The sequence below is a fragment of the Monodon monoceros genome, unplaced genomic scaffold (assembly GCF_005190385.1).
Source record: "Monodon monoceros isolate NGI ecotype Baffin Bay Population unplaced genomic scaffold, NGI_Narwhal_1 Super_Scaffold_12, whole genome shotgun sequence".
NCBI lineage: Eukaryota > Metazoa > Chordata > Mammalia > Artiodactyla > Monodontidae > Monodon > Monodon monoceros.
The window spans coordinates 108,975,582-108,990,087 of record NW_021703768.1 but is presented as its reverse complement, the minus strand read 5'-3'; the positions used below and the strand labels follow the sequence as shown (position 1 = coordinate 108,990,087).

The window sequence follows — 14,506 nt, the reverse complement described above, 5'->3', positions numbered from 1 at the left end:
AAAAAAAGAAAAAAGAAAAAAAAATTTTAAATGTCATTTAAAAAGAAAACAGGGAAATGTTTAGACTGGTTTATGGAGAATAATTTATGCTTGCACATAAAAAATTATTCATTCAGGAACTTCTAAGCCACCTATTTCAATAATTAAAGGATATCTTTCAACCAACATGAAATGAGACCTATAACTCAGAAAAAAAATTAAAAAAAAATATCTTGTCTCAGCAGAATGAAATACTTAAAGTCTACATATTATTAATTTCTCTTGCACTTGCATTTCCTACCTAAATACCAGTTAAGCTTAAGTTTAAATATATTCCATTTTTTTCATTTAATAGCACAAATATGCATACAATAAATATTACTCAATAGACTTGTATACATTAATGTAGCTACCTGCTACTTTACCACAGAACTACAATAATTGTGCTGATATAGGCCCCCCTCTCTTTTGAGGGGGGAATAAACAGGCAGTGCAGTACTGAAAGGACAAGGTACAGTAACAAATTTTTGTACCCCGAACATCCCTCCCTCAAACTATCAGATTTCTGTTTGAGCGTTCTACAAAAAAAACAAGAAATGCTAAGAATATCACCAGGTAAACTACTTTCTTGGTAATGGCAACTGCTTTTCTTTTTTTTTTTGCGGTACGCGGGCCTCTCACTGTTGTGGCCTCTCCCGTTGCAGAGCACAGGCTCCGGACGCGCAGGCTCAGCGGCCATGGCTCACGGGCCCAGCCGCTCCGCGGCATGCAGGATCTTCCCGGACCAGGGCACGAACCCGTGTCCCCTGCATCGGCAGGCGGACTCTCAACCACTGCGCCACCAGGGAAGCCCAACTGCTTTTCTTTAATGAAAGGAGTTTGGCAATTGAAAAGCAATTAAGTTTTGGTTTTGAATCTCATTTGAACCCATACCCCTGATAAAAAAAAATGTAAGTGCAGTCCAACTTGTAGTGTCTACACCCATGTAAATCAACAAGACTTAGAATTCAAGAAACAAAGCCTAAAGAGAAATGTGGGGCAAACCAAAAAAAAAATTTTTTTTAAGTGGCACCCTACTTCCAAATCAGGCTTTCCTTTTCTTTATTCCATTTACCTTACCTCTCTTCATTCCTTTCTCACCTCCGCTGTCCTTTACCATTTTTCTGTGTATTCTCACTTTCTATACACAAAAATTGATCTCAAACTTACCATTTTCTCTTGTATCTAAATTTGTTTTTACTTCTTATGGGACTATATGGTTTTAGGTGAAATACTTTTAACTGAAATACTTTTAGTTAGAAAAACATACACATAAGCTGTTATCAAAGACATGAATAACAAGCAGACATTCATTTGGCAAATGTGAGCACCCACCATGTGCAGAATACTGGGGATTTTGAAGTGAAAACAACAAAGCTCTTTCCCTAAGGACATTAAAGCAAGACTGTACCCAGCAGGTACAAGGTACATGCCTGGTATGGGATAAGCCAAGGAGAAGTGAGTAGGACATGTAATCAGAGAGGCCAGCCACACAGATGATGGAAGGCCTCCTGGTAGGCACTGTTATATTCTGGCATTTACTCGAAATGATACGAAAAACCACCAAAGAGTTTTGAACATAGGAGTAAAATAATCAGACTTTCATTTCAAAACGACTGTCCTGGTTGCTGTGTTGAGAACAGAGAAGAGCAGAAGCAAGACAGAGACTAGAAAGGAGATGACTAAAATAACAACACGCAAGAGAGGATGGCTGCACAGCGGGGGGTGGGGGGGCAGTTGAAGACAGCAGGCTGTGGTCATATTTATTCTTAAAGTAGATTTTAAGGTAAATAAAAGACATACTTTCATGATACATTTTTTTGAATTACATGTGACTGTGTGAGAAACAGGAATCAAGAGTGTCTATAAGGTTACAGTCAGAGAAATAAAGATGGAGTTGACATTTAATAAAATGAGGCAAACTGGAATGGGAACCATCCCTGGGGTGGAGGAAGGAGGAAGGAGGATGAGGAGTTCAGTGCTGACAGGTTAAATTTGGGATGTCTAATTGAAAATGTTGACTAGGCAGCTAGATATATAAGTCTGAAGGTTAGGAAAGAGATCCAGGAGAGAGGTAACATTTTTAGTTTGAAATATATGATAATTCTAGCTAGAGGATAGGATGAGATCACAGGAGACTATGTATAAATACAGAAGAGGTCTAAACATAGAGCTCAGGACACTGTCTTATTTTTCAGAAGTTGGGACAACAAAAAAGAACCAGCAAAAGAAACTGAAAATAAGCAGAAGTGCCCCAGAAACAAAGGAAAGAAAGGTTTCAAAGAAAAGAAAATTACCAACCACTTCAAATGCTTCTGCTGCTACATCCAGTGAGATTAGGATTGAGAACTGGCTGGGGAATTTGTCACCAAGGAGGTCACTAGTAAGCAGTCTCACAAGAGCGGTTAATGTAGCATGGAGGAGGAAAAAACCCAACTGCAGTGGATCCAAGACAGAGAGGGAGTACTGGTGACCACAAATAACAACTCTTGAAGAACAGTAGCTGAAGAAAGATGTGCTATTGGGATAGGTTTGCTTGTTTTCAAAGATGGGAGGGACTTCCCTGGTGGTGCAATGGTAAAGAACCCACCTTCCGATGCAGGGGATGCAGGTTCAATTCCTGGTCAGGGAACTAAGATCCCACCTGCCAGGGGGCAACTAAGCCCACGCACCACAACTACTGAGCTCGTGCGCCTCAACTAGAGCCCTCTTGCCACAAACTACACCCACTAGAGCCCACACCCTGGAACCTGCGCATCACGACTAAAGAAGAGAAAACCCGCACGCCACAACTAGAGAGAAGCCCGCATGTCACAATGATGAGCCCATGCGCCACAACAAAAGATCCCGCACGCCACAACTAAGACCTGATGCAGCCAATAAATAAATAAATATTTTAAAAAATAAAGATGGGAGATATTTCAGCATATCTATATGCTGACAGGAATAATCCAATTCAAATGGGAAACACTGATGAGGCAGCTCATTGGCAGGCAGGAGAATGGGATGAATCCTGAGGCAAAGCAAAGTCCCTGACAGGAGGGGGACAGAACCAGGGGTGAGAGAGGTGATGGTCACAGCACAGTAGGAAATGCATAGAGTCTGCGTACAGATGCGAGGAGACATACAAAAGTTTTCTCCTGATTGCTTTCATTTTTAATATACAGGAAACAAGGTCATCAGCAGAAAATGAAGAAAAGAGGCACTAGAGGTTTGAGGAGAGGTGTAAAATTGTCAGTTAGGGGACTGGCAGAGTGATTTAACCAGGGACTGATTGATACTATGATTAAAGGACTGTGGACAGCACGAAGGACCCTCCTTGGCCAACACGAAAGGAGAACAGGTCAGCACAGGTATGTCTTCCTCAATTCACGCTCAACTGCCAGGTATCGGCTGGACTAGATGGAGAACTGGATTCGGGGGGTTGATGGTTACCAAGTAAGTACATGAAGGGAGAGGTGCTAAAAGAGAACTGAGGCTTTATAAAAGGGAGAAATTTTAACAGTGGACTATGGATTCAAAGCAGGATAAATAATCAAGTGAGGAAATGGAGGAAGGAGGGGTTGGGACCCTAAAAAAGGGAGTAGCAGCAACAGACTGTACAACAGGTCCCAGACACAGAAGTAGAATTCAAGTGGGGGTGCCTGACAGAAGGAACTGGAAAGATAGGAAACTGAAACCCCAATGGAACGCCTGAAACTGTGTTCTGTGAAATAATCTTAATAAAGTACAGGCAGGTCTGGTTTAAATGTAACAGAACTACCTTAAAGAGTAAAGCAAAACCTCTCCCAGGCACAGTGAGCCTGCAGATGAGTGCAACTAGAAGGCTAAGGGACTGGAGAAGAAGAATTATATCACAGGAATTATAGCTGGAGGTTCCCAGACATGGAATCCCCAAGAAAACCATTTCCAGCACTCCTCCAGAGTCAGCTTTAAACAACCTGTCCAACTCAGAAGGCACAGCTGCCAGATCACAATAGGAGGAGCCACATTAAAACCATACCTTTTCCCCCAATCCTCTTTCCCCACTGAACTGGACCCTGGACAGGTGAATCTGACAGCATACTAAAGAGGAGCTGGCAAAGTAAAAAAGAGAAGCCTCTCAGGACTCTTCCTCCAAAGCAGGCTTCTTGCTCTGAAGCAGTTCTGAACTACAAAAAAAAAAAGTTCTATATTGTGTAAGAGTTTGAACACATTATTATTCTGAACTGCACCTTCTAATGACTAAAATAAGACTATTACTGACAAATGAGCATAAGACATTTTACCCCTAAAATTAACTAGAAAAGTTATCTGGTCTTCCTAAGAGCTGGAAAGTCAGGGAAAGACAATGTACAGGGAGGCTTTGAAGGTACACTGAGAGAAAGAAAGCTGTTTTCTGCTTAAACCCTTATCAAATCCCATCCATTTCAGTTCCACAAATATCCATGGGCTCCCACTATCTATTAGGTGCTAAATATACACAATGCTGAATATACAAAAAATTCATTTTTGCTTTATTGAGCAAAAAAGTGAAAGTAGATTAAGTCGAATGAAACAAAATGATTTTGGTTTAGTACGAGATGCTTACAAAAATTCAATCCTAAAGATTTAATAAGAAATCTTAGTTTTCTCCTTTTCTTGGAATTGTTTTCATATTTTTCTAACTTTGTGAATTACAAGCTTAAACACATTTAAAATCAATACTTATTTGTTAATAAATTATAATAGACTAAAAAAAGCCTTATCATGAATTTCTAAGTGAGTAAGCTACAAAATGGAAACAGTGCTCATCATTCAGTCATTTTCAAACACACCTAAATTTAACATGGAGTTATCTAATGCTTTCTAGGAAAAAGAGGGAGTTTGTTTTACTATAATTCATTTTGACTAAAATAGGTTTGCAGGTATTTAATGGTGTCATGATAAAGACAACTCATTACCAAATTTTTTGGCTTTCAGTTCAAAAACTCCCTTTGGATGGGGTCCCAGAGCAGTTTCAGCTAAGTCTTCCTCTGTTCATTATTTGTTAGTATATAGAAAGGTTCAAGTATACTTAAGCTTTGAACTGAGGCAGAATGCATAAAGTTAATAATTAATAAGCTAAATTCCAAGTTTTTCCAGGTAGTATGAAAAAAAATCAGAATAAATGCCTTCACCTAACTATTAAGGGTAAGTACATGTGTCCCTCTAAGACAGATCTAAAACTTTATTAACATTTAACATTCAATAAATGTTAAAATATTACTTTCATGAGAACTGAGATTAAGAACACTGAAACAGATGAAAACTAATATGCATTTGCAACTGAGAGAAAAGTCTTAGGAAGCCTTAACAAAATAACCCAGACTCATCCTAAAGCAGATGAGAAATCTAAACACTTGCATGATAAAGAGAGATAACTGGGACATAAAAACATAATAGAAACCTATCTTACTGAATAAATGTGAGAAGTCAGTTTAAAGCATTTTACAAATGTTAATTAATAGTCTTTCACAATCTATACAGACAATATGGGCACAGCTACAATATGTCAGACCAGTATCATTCTTAATCACTTTATTAATTACATCTGATAAAGGTCACGCTTTCTAAATTATTCTAAAGGATATTACAACAAAAAAAGACAACCAGCCCCAACAATAAACACACATACCCTGATGAAGAAAGTATAAACACACTTCGAATATTCCAACAATTATAAAATGGAAGAATGATCCTCGAATTTATTCAGCCTTAAAACATTATGAACTACTCCAAGGTAGGAATAATGCCTTGAAAACACGGTATTTTTTTTAAAGTACAAAAAAAAAAAGTCATTACAGGTTCTAATTTCTTGGAAAAATTACTTTAACATGTGTTGACACTGTTGACTATCAAAAACCCTGATGAAATTCTTACCCAAATAAAATATGCCAAGCACTTTTTATTCAACATAAGGCTTACACTGTTCTAATCATCACCATTACATTTGTTATTAGGTTTCTCATCAACAACAGACTACAAGGAACACACAGGTGTACGCTATCAAGTCACTCTTCCTACAAGAAATATATATTTAAAGAAAAACTATCACAACTCTCTACCACTAAGATTTAAGGGATTACTTTCCTTTTTCATAGGAACCATAAAAAACTATTAGCCAGTAAGTGTAAAAATCTTTTTTTTTTTAATGACATTTTGCAGTTTATTTTTATTTTATTTATTTATCTTTGGCTGTATTGGGTCTTCGTTGCTGCACGCAGGCTTTCTCTAGTTTCGAGGAGCGGGGGGGCTACTCTTCGTTGTGGTGCGCAGGCTTCTCATTGCAGCGGCTTCTTTTGCTGCGGAGCCCGGTCTCTAGGGCGCAGGCTTCAGTAGCTGTGGCATGTGGGCTCAGTAGTTGTGGCTCCCGGGCTCTAGAGTGCAGGCTTAGTAGTTGTGGTGCACAGGCTTAGTTGCTCCGCGGCATGTGGGATCTTCCCGGACCATGGCTCAAACCCACGTGCCCTGAATCAGCAGGCAGACTCTTAACCACTGCACCACCCAGGAAGCCCTAAAAATCTTAAAGTTCTATTTGAATGCACATATCATCTTCAACAATGCATAAGCTGTTAACAGGTCAAAAGTGTCCACCTAAATTCAAAAGTTAGGGGCTTCCCTGGTGACGCAGTGGTTAGGAATCCACCTGCCAATGCAGGGGACACAGGTTCAAGCCCTGGTCTGGGAAGATCCCACATGCCGTGGAGCAACTAAGCCTGTGCGCCACAACTACTGAGGCTGCGTGCCACAACTACTGAAGCCCGCGTGCCGAGAGCCTGTGCTCTGCAACGAGAAGCCATGACAACGAGAAGCCCGCGCACTGCAATGAAGAGCAGCCCCCACTCGCCACAACTAGAGAAAGCCCGTGAGCAGCAACAAAGACCCAACGCAGCCAAAAATAAATAAAATAAATTTATATATTCAAAAGTTATCTGTAAAAAAATTATTAATCTATCAATACATTTTTCTGTAATGATCAAGACTGACTTTGGAGCGCATTAATTTGGACTTCTGAAGAATTCAAATAAGTACTTTTTATCATATGTAAGTAAGATAAAAACAGACAACACAACCTTAATTGTGTTGAATTAATAAGTGCAATACTACAAATCATCCTCTTTTACTGTTTACTAAAACAGTTTTACCACAGTTTTAATACTAGAGGTAAAATTCAGATATAGAACTACAAATCACTACTAACAGTTCTTCACTTCTCAGTACTATCAAGTCAATACTCTATTTGTAAATGATGAATAAAAGGTCAAAATAAAATTTCTGAAAAGGTGCTTTATTTAAAAACACTTCTTATAGAAAAGGAATCCACTGTTTCTCTTAGGAGATTTTTAACAACAGAACATGTTGTACAGCAAAAATTATTTACAGAAAACAGAACCACAAGTACATTACTTTTCAATAAATACACTGTACCAAAAACATCTAATATGGGAGAGAGAATAAAAATACTAGTTTGCTAAACTTCTTCCTCTCTTCATTTAAAAAAACAGATTTTATTAAACTGACAATATGAAAATGTAACCCAATGATCTTAGCCCTATAAAGTTACTTATTAACCTTTAAATAGACTGTTATGGATCTACACTTCCTGCTGTTCACCTGCCATCTTTCCCAATTTTAAATAGGCACTAGGAGTATAAGACAGTCTGTCCTTGCAACATCTATAATGAGGAAGGAACTTCACGCTCAGGTTAAGAAAAAGATAATTGTGGGTTTTGTTTGCCCCTAGGAAATCAGCAGCCAGCACAGGTGCCAGCATTTAATAGGTGCTTAATGAATATGTGCTGAGTAAGTGGTGAGGTTTAATTATATTACTGCAACATTAGCTTTCTTTTTTCCCTTAAAGTTCCCCCTTGCTCAAAAAGCAACTCAAGACCATGCCAGAGTCCCTCAAAAGCACATAAACTTCTTTATTCATCATGAAATGGAAAGCAGGGTCTCAACCAAACAGAATAGAAGCACCTCTTCTTTATCTTCTCCAATCTTTCAAAAGAAAATTAGATCAATATGGTTGATTTTTAGGAAACATCAAAATGTCTACCAACTTTCCTCAAAATGATTAATTTCAAATGCATTTTCTATGCTCCTAATATTGAAAATAACTGATTTTTCAACAGTATGTGTATGTTGCATGAAAACAAAAAACAAGCATATAAGCCAAAATAACGTGTTTGCCAATTTTTTTCTTTAACTTGAATCGAGAGTATGTGCCTAAATTGTACTAGATATGAGATCAGCTTTCTCTGACGTTTCAAGATTCATTTTTTCATTCAAGTATTTTATTGAGCATCTACTTACTATACGTCAGGCCCTTTAACAAAACGTTAATTTTGTAAACTGAACATTAGCATCAAATTCCCCTTCAAAAGCTTATCACTCAAAATAAGAGCAGCTAAAGAGGAATCTCAGTGTTGTTTCATGTACACATTAAGTCAGCCCATCGAGGCTCCTTTTCACCTATTAATGCGGCATCACCGAGCCGCTAACTACCACACCCGTTACCAAAAATCACAACTAAAGCAGCAAGCGCTGGTAAAACAACCTGTAAGAGTAGGACGAGTTCCTCCTCCGAGGTGCTCAGGGCTTTCTCTCCGGGGCCCAAAGTACCGCGGCGAGACCCGCGTGCGGAACGCGCCGGACGCCCCAGGCAAGAGTCCGGCTCCCGAGCCGGCGGTCCCCGCCCCTCCGAAACTCACCTGGAGGACCCGGGCCCTCTCCGCCTGCCCCTCGCGCCACCCCCCCGACTTCCAGACCTGCAAAGTTAGGGGGGGAGGGGGCTCTTCATTTCCATTTTACAACGGAGGGGCGGTTGGCTCTCTCAGCCGCCCGCCTGTCTTGAATCCGGAATAGAGTATGTAACCATTTTCCAGAAGGAATGGAAGAAAAACCAAAGGCAGGGTCCGCATGAGGACCTCGCCCAGACCTGAAAATGGAGCCGCAGGCTCAGCCCACAGTCCGCAGCGGGCAGGGCAGGGCCGCACTCGCCCTGAAGCCCTAGGTGGCGGGGGTTAGGGGCTTCGGGCCCCCGCCCAAGGGGCCCCGAGAGCAAGGTGGGAGGCCCGGAGCGCGACCCCGGCGGGAGATGCACTCACCGTAGCCTTTGTCTCCGCCGCTCGCTCCTGCCGCGGCCGCTCTCGGGGCCGGCTCCGCGGCTGCTGTCCCCCCACGCCCGCAGCTGCGCTCCCCAGCGCGCTCGCCGCTTCCTGGCCCCTCCCTCCACGCCCTGGCTCGCGCGCAGGCGGGGCAAGAGGCGGCGCGCGCTCCGGGAGCAGCGGGAGGGCCGCGCCGCCGCACAGCTGCCGCCACGCCGGCCCCGCCCCGTACCCTGCCTTGGGGGTGGACTCTGCTCCGCACCTCAGGGACGCGCACTGCCCGCGAGCTCCGCGGGCTAGAAACCCCTTCCCCGGCGAGAAGAGGGCAGAGAGCTGGGGTTGGAGTCCGCGCGGGAAAGAACGCGCCGGAAGATGGCGATCGGGGCTGGGTGGGAACGTTCGGGAGCCCCTCCCCACTCTCAGCCCGGCAGCCGGCAGCAAGACCTCGCGCCCCCTCCCCAGACGGCGCCTGCGCTGGAAGTGGGAACGCTCCCAGGCGGGCTAGGGTCGTGGCTGAGCCTTAGGACCGGCTGTCACTCAGTAGTAGTTGAGAGATAGATGCCCTGAAATCACCAAACCACCCTCCCCCTTTTTTTAAATGGAAACGTCATAATTGTTGAATCCGTCATTACCTGGCTTAAGGCCGAGAACACCCACATGGCATTTGAAATGTGTGAAATTACTCGTCTACTGGATCTCTGAGCCCTTACCTGTATATTTTATATATCCCAGAAATCAGAAACACTTAAGAGTGCGCTTATCTAGCAGTAGACCCTCCACCAAAATGCCTACCATACTTGGAATATAATATAGTACGTCTTCCCCATCTTGATTGATTATATTAGTGCAACATTAGTTTTCTTTTCCCGCTAAATTTAGAGTTAGGCCTGCCTTGCTCAAAAAGCAACTCAAAACCATGCCACAGTCCTTCTAGTTAGTTACTCAGGTCAAAAACTTGGAGTCATCCTTGGCTCCTCTCATTCTTTCCTCTTCACCTCCAATCTGTCAAGCATGTCTGTTGGTTGTGCCCTCAAAATAAACCAGAATCAGACCACTTCTCCCCTACATCACTTTTCATCTGCTCTGGCCTCGAGTATACTTCGGTGGCCTACTAAATGGTCTACCTGCCCACCATTAACACAGTCTATTATCAAAACAACAATCAGAATATCCTCCTACAAAAAAAAGTCAGCTCCTGTCTCATCTGGTCAAAATCTTCCATTGCCCCCCCCATCTCCTAAACTGTAAAAGCTAAGGTCCTTAGAGTCTGTCATATGGAATGAAGTAAGTCCGAAAGAGAAAAACAAATACCATACACATATATATGGAATCTAAAAAATGGTTCTGAAGAACCTAGTGGCAGGACAGGAATAAAGATGCAGACATAGAGAATGGACTTGAGGACACGGGGAGGGGGAAGGATAAGCTGGGACGAAGTGAGAGAGTGGCATGAACATATATACACTACCAAATGTAAAACAGATAGCTAGTGGGAAGCAGCCGCATAGCACAGGGAGATCAGCTCGGTGCTTTGTGACCACCTAGAAGGGTGGGATAGGGAGACGCAAGAGGGAGGGGATATGGGGATATATGTATATGTATAGCTGATTCACTTTGTTGTACAGCAGCAACTAACACACCCTTGTAAAGCAATTATACTCCAGTAAGGATGCTAAAAAAAAAAAAAAAGGTCTTCACGGTTTCTACAAAGCCCTTGGATTTGCCTTTTTCTTTACTCCCTGACTCCAGTTGCTTGTATATTCCAGACAGGGACTTTGTGAGAGTTTTTTCTCTGCCGGTAACATTCTTCCCTGGTGTCCACCTTCACCTCTTTTAACTCCTTGATCCAATCTTACCTTAACAATGATACTCAACCTGACCACGCTATTTAAAACTGTAACCACCCCAAACCCAACTCTCAGTCCTTCCTAACTTGCTTCTTCTTTTCTTCCCATGACACTTAAAACCTTGCAAAAATCTTTACAATTTATCTGTTGTATATTTATATTTTAATGTCTGTCTTCCCCAGTAGAAGATGGGATTTTGTGTTTTGTTCAACTGATGTATCCCAAGTGCCTAGAGTAAATGAAAACAATTTTAAGCCTCCTAGGTAATAAAAAGTGCAAAGCAACAAAAAGTGACCAATTTTTTATTTTAAACTTCCTCTTGGTTCCAATTTCTATCAGTTAACCATAAGATCCCTATCTACATCATAACATAAGCATTTTGATTTTCTGGTTACTCTGAGTACAGTGATAACTTGGCATTCAATGCAGTTTTTCTAACCAATGCTATCATGGTATTCTATTTCACTGAAGAAGACAAACGTGATAAATTAGAGAAAACTTTCTGGTGTAAAACTCAAAGGCATTTTAATGCTAAAAATGTCCGTATGCTGTGATAAACCATAATGGAAGAATATAAAAAAAAGAATGTCTCTATGTCTATAACTGAGTGACTTTGTTGCACAGCCAAGACTGGCACAACATTGTAAATCAACTCTACTTCAATAAAGAGAAAAAAAAAATTTTTTTAAGTCCTATGACCAAAAAAACCCAGAAAATTTCTGAACTTGGTATATATATTTGTAATCCTTCCTTTGAATTACAAATGTAGTCATCTTGTGTGAATGCCTTAAGTAATAACATTTCCTATCATTTATTCATAAAAGTTAGTATTCATTACGTAAACATTTATTTCCAGATTTTTCATATTTTGTTTATAACATATCACATATGATTGAATACCTTAATAATATCTAATTTCAGTTGCTATAGCTATTCCTACATAGCTCTTGCCAGTAGAAAAAAAAAGTCTATTAAGAAGACAATTCCATTCAATCAAAGGATACGTTTTGTATGAAAGTCTGTGCATATAGTTATTTGTTCAGTATAATACTTATAGCATAGTCTCTTTACATACTTAATTTATCCTTTCTGATTTAAAACTATTTAAGGTTACAGATGATCCCTTACAATCTGGATTATTTTTATATAAAATTCAATAGACTGCTTTTATTTAATTTTATATATAATTATTTTTATATAAAATTCAATAGCCTGCTTTTATTTCTTAAAACTATTGACTATATATTTCAGTAATGTAAAAATATGGTTTGGGGGATTTCCCTGGTGGCACAGTGGTTAAGAATCCACCTGCCAATGCAGCGGACATGGGTTCGAACCCTGGTCCAAGAAGATCCCACATGCCACGGAGCAACTAAGCCCATGTGCCACAACTACTGAGCCTGCACTCTAGAGCCTGTGAGCCACAACTACTGAGCCCGTATCCCACAACTACTGAAGCCCACGCGCCTAGAGCCCGTGCTCCGCAACAAGAGGAGCCACCACATTGAGAAGCCCGCGCACCACAACAAAGAGTAGTAGCCCCTGCTTGCCACAACTAGAGAAAGCCCATGCGCAGTAACAAAGACCCAACACAGCCAAAAATAAATAAATTTGACAACAACAAAAAGGATTAAAAAATATGGTTTGTAATTAATAATTACAATAATTGTAATAATACCACATAATAATTTTTCTGGAGTCAATATTATGATGTGTCTGTACTGTCCTTAAAATTGTTACCAAGTAAAAACTTCTCTCAAAAGGACAGAGTAGAAAATAGTCACTGTTCATAATTCAACCACATACTGCTAAAGTTAAATGCAACTGTTACAGTACAAAATAAAATGTCTTGCACCTTACTAGCCCACCAACAAGAGAATGATCTCAACAAAACTAACATGGCATATTTGTAACTTAACAAATGGAAACATTAACCAACATCAAGGACAACAGCAAACAATGTGCTGGTCTAGCCAACTGCTATCACTACTCATGAGCTCACACAGCTATCACACTTGCCTGATTATGCAATCTCTTACTTAGTTAAGTTTTCCTTTAAAATGTTTACAGCAAATGGATTTTTCCTAAAAGTATACTATTATTTTTTTAACTACTTTCCAAAATTCAGTACCAGCTACTTATCACATATAGGGGAGATGGTGTATAGGGTCAGAGCCTGGAGTTCAAACTCTGATGCAGAATTAGCTGGGTGATCCTGACCAAGGTTATTAATCTTCTAAACCTGTCTTTTCTTCTCATTTAATGGGACCATAGCAGTACTTATCTCCAAGAGTTGTTGGAAGAAATCAGTGAGAGAACTCAAGCAGAGTTCTTAGCCCTGGGCCTGGCACATGCTCAGTGCTGGTAAATGCTAGCTATTATCATTACACAAGCATATAATTAAGCTCATTGCCCTATATTTGTAATACTGAGAAAATGGCTCATAATAGGCCCCAAATGGGATTGTTTGAATTCTACATCAAGGTAGTATTATATGCAATTAAATGAACATTTTTAAAACAGCACTAACATTTCTTCTACCACCACTATGTGCCAGGCACAGCTCTAGGTAACAAAGAAAGCTAAGAGAAATAAGGCCCAGACCTAGAATGGCTTTACAGTTAAATGAAAAGTGACATACAGTTAGCAAATAACTGCTCTCAAAGTAGTATGACCGTACTTCCTTCTTTGTCAGGGACACTTCTTGTCCTGGCTTAATAGTTATTTGTGCCCACTTTCGTTCTCAGTATGTCCAGGTTTGGATAATAAGTATGTGTAAATTGCTTGGGGGTACAGAAAAGGAAATATAAGCTTCGTGTAAAGCTAAAGAGACTTAAATTGCTCCTTGAAAGGAACATCTAAATTGGCCTAGTGGACCAAAAGAGGGAGGAAAGGCAGAGGGAAGATTTCATTTTTATTGTTCTGAGTCAAAACTACAAAGCTTTTCCATACTTGTTAAGAAACTTAGTAAATCCCCTTGACCAATGTTATATGAATTAGTTTGAGGACTTCGTATTTTTTCCTGAAGATATATCAGGGACACTCCAAGACACAAACAATACAACATGCATTCATTTATTTATACAACAAATATCTATTGAGCATCTACTATGTATATGTGGTCTTCAGTGTGATAGAGGATACAAAAAAAATTTACAAGACAGAATTAAGCAATGCAAGATCTAGTGGCAAACACCAAATGTCTTAGCTAATTAGTCAACGAGATAATCAGACACAGCACACAAAGTGTGATTTGGGGAGACTGAGAAAAATCAGGAAACACAGGGAACTTATTGAGAAAGGAGAAAATGCCTCAGAGGAGAACCACAGTCCATGGCCCTTCTGTGACTGAAGCAGCCCAAGGTAGGAGAGGAACCTAAGTCAAACTCTGCTTTACACTCTTACCCAGAGCTGACCCTTGCTGCTCATCAAACCACAAATATTCACTGAATGCCTGCTGTTTGCCAGGTAGCATACCAAATGCTGTGGGAAAACTTAGTATAAAGCATGGTCTTTGTCCTTAATGAAATGTCA

The 14,506-nt window shown here is 40.5% G+C and overlaps 1 protein-coding gene across 3 annotated transcripts in view; it reads right to left on the bottom strand.

Annotated features, from left to right (window-relative positions):
• CDC42SE2 (CDC42 small effector 2) overlaps positions 1-9,215 on the bottom strand; it is a 112,713-nt gene extending 103,498 nt beyond the window's left edge. For 2 of the 3 annotated variants that reach the window (XM_029219196.1, XM_029219197.1), the window contains exon 1: positions 9,126-9,196. The gene's annotated coding sequence lies outside the window, so the exon portion shown is untranslated. Of the gene's footprint in view, positions 1-9,125 lie in introns of all 3 variants that reach the window. The other variant, XM_029219198.1, reaches the window with a different exon arrangement.
• Positions 9,216-14,506: the final 5,291 nt, after the last annotated feature.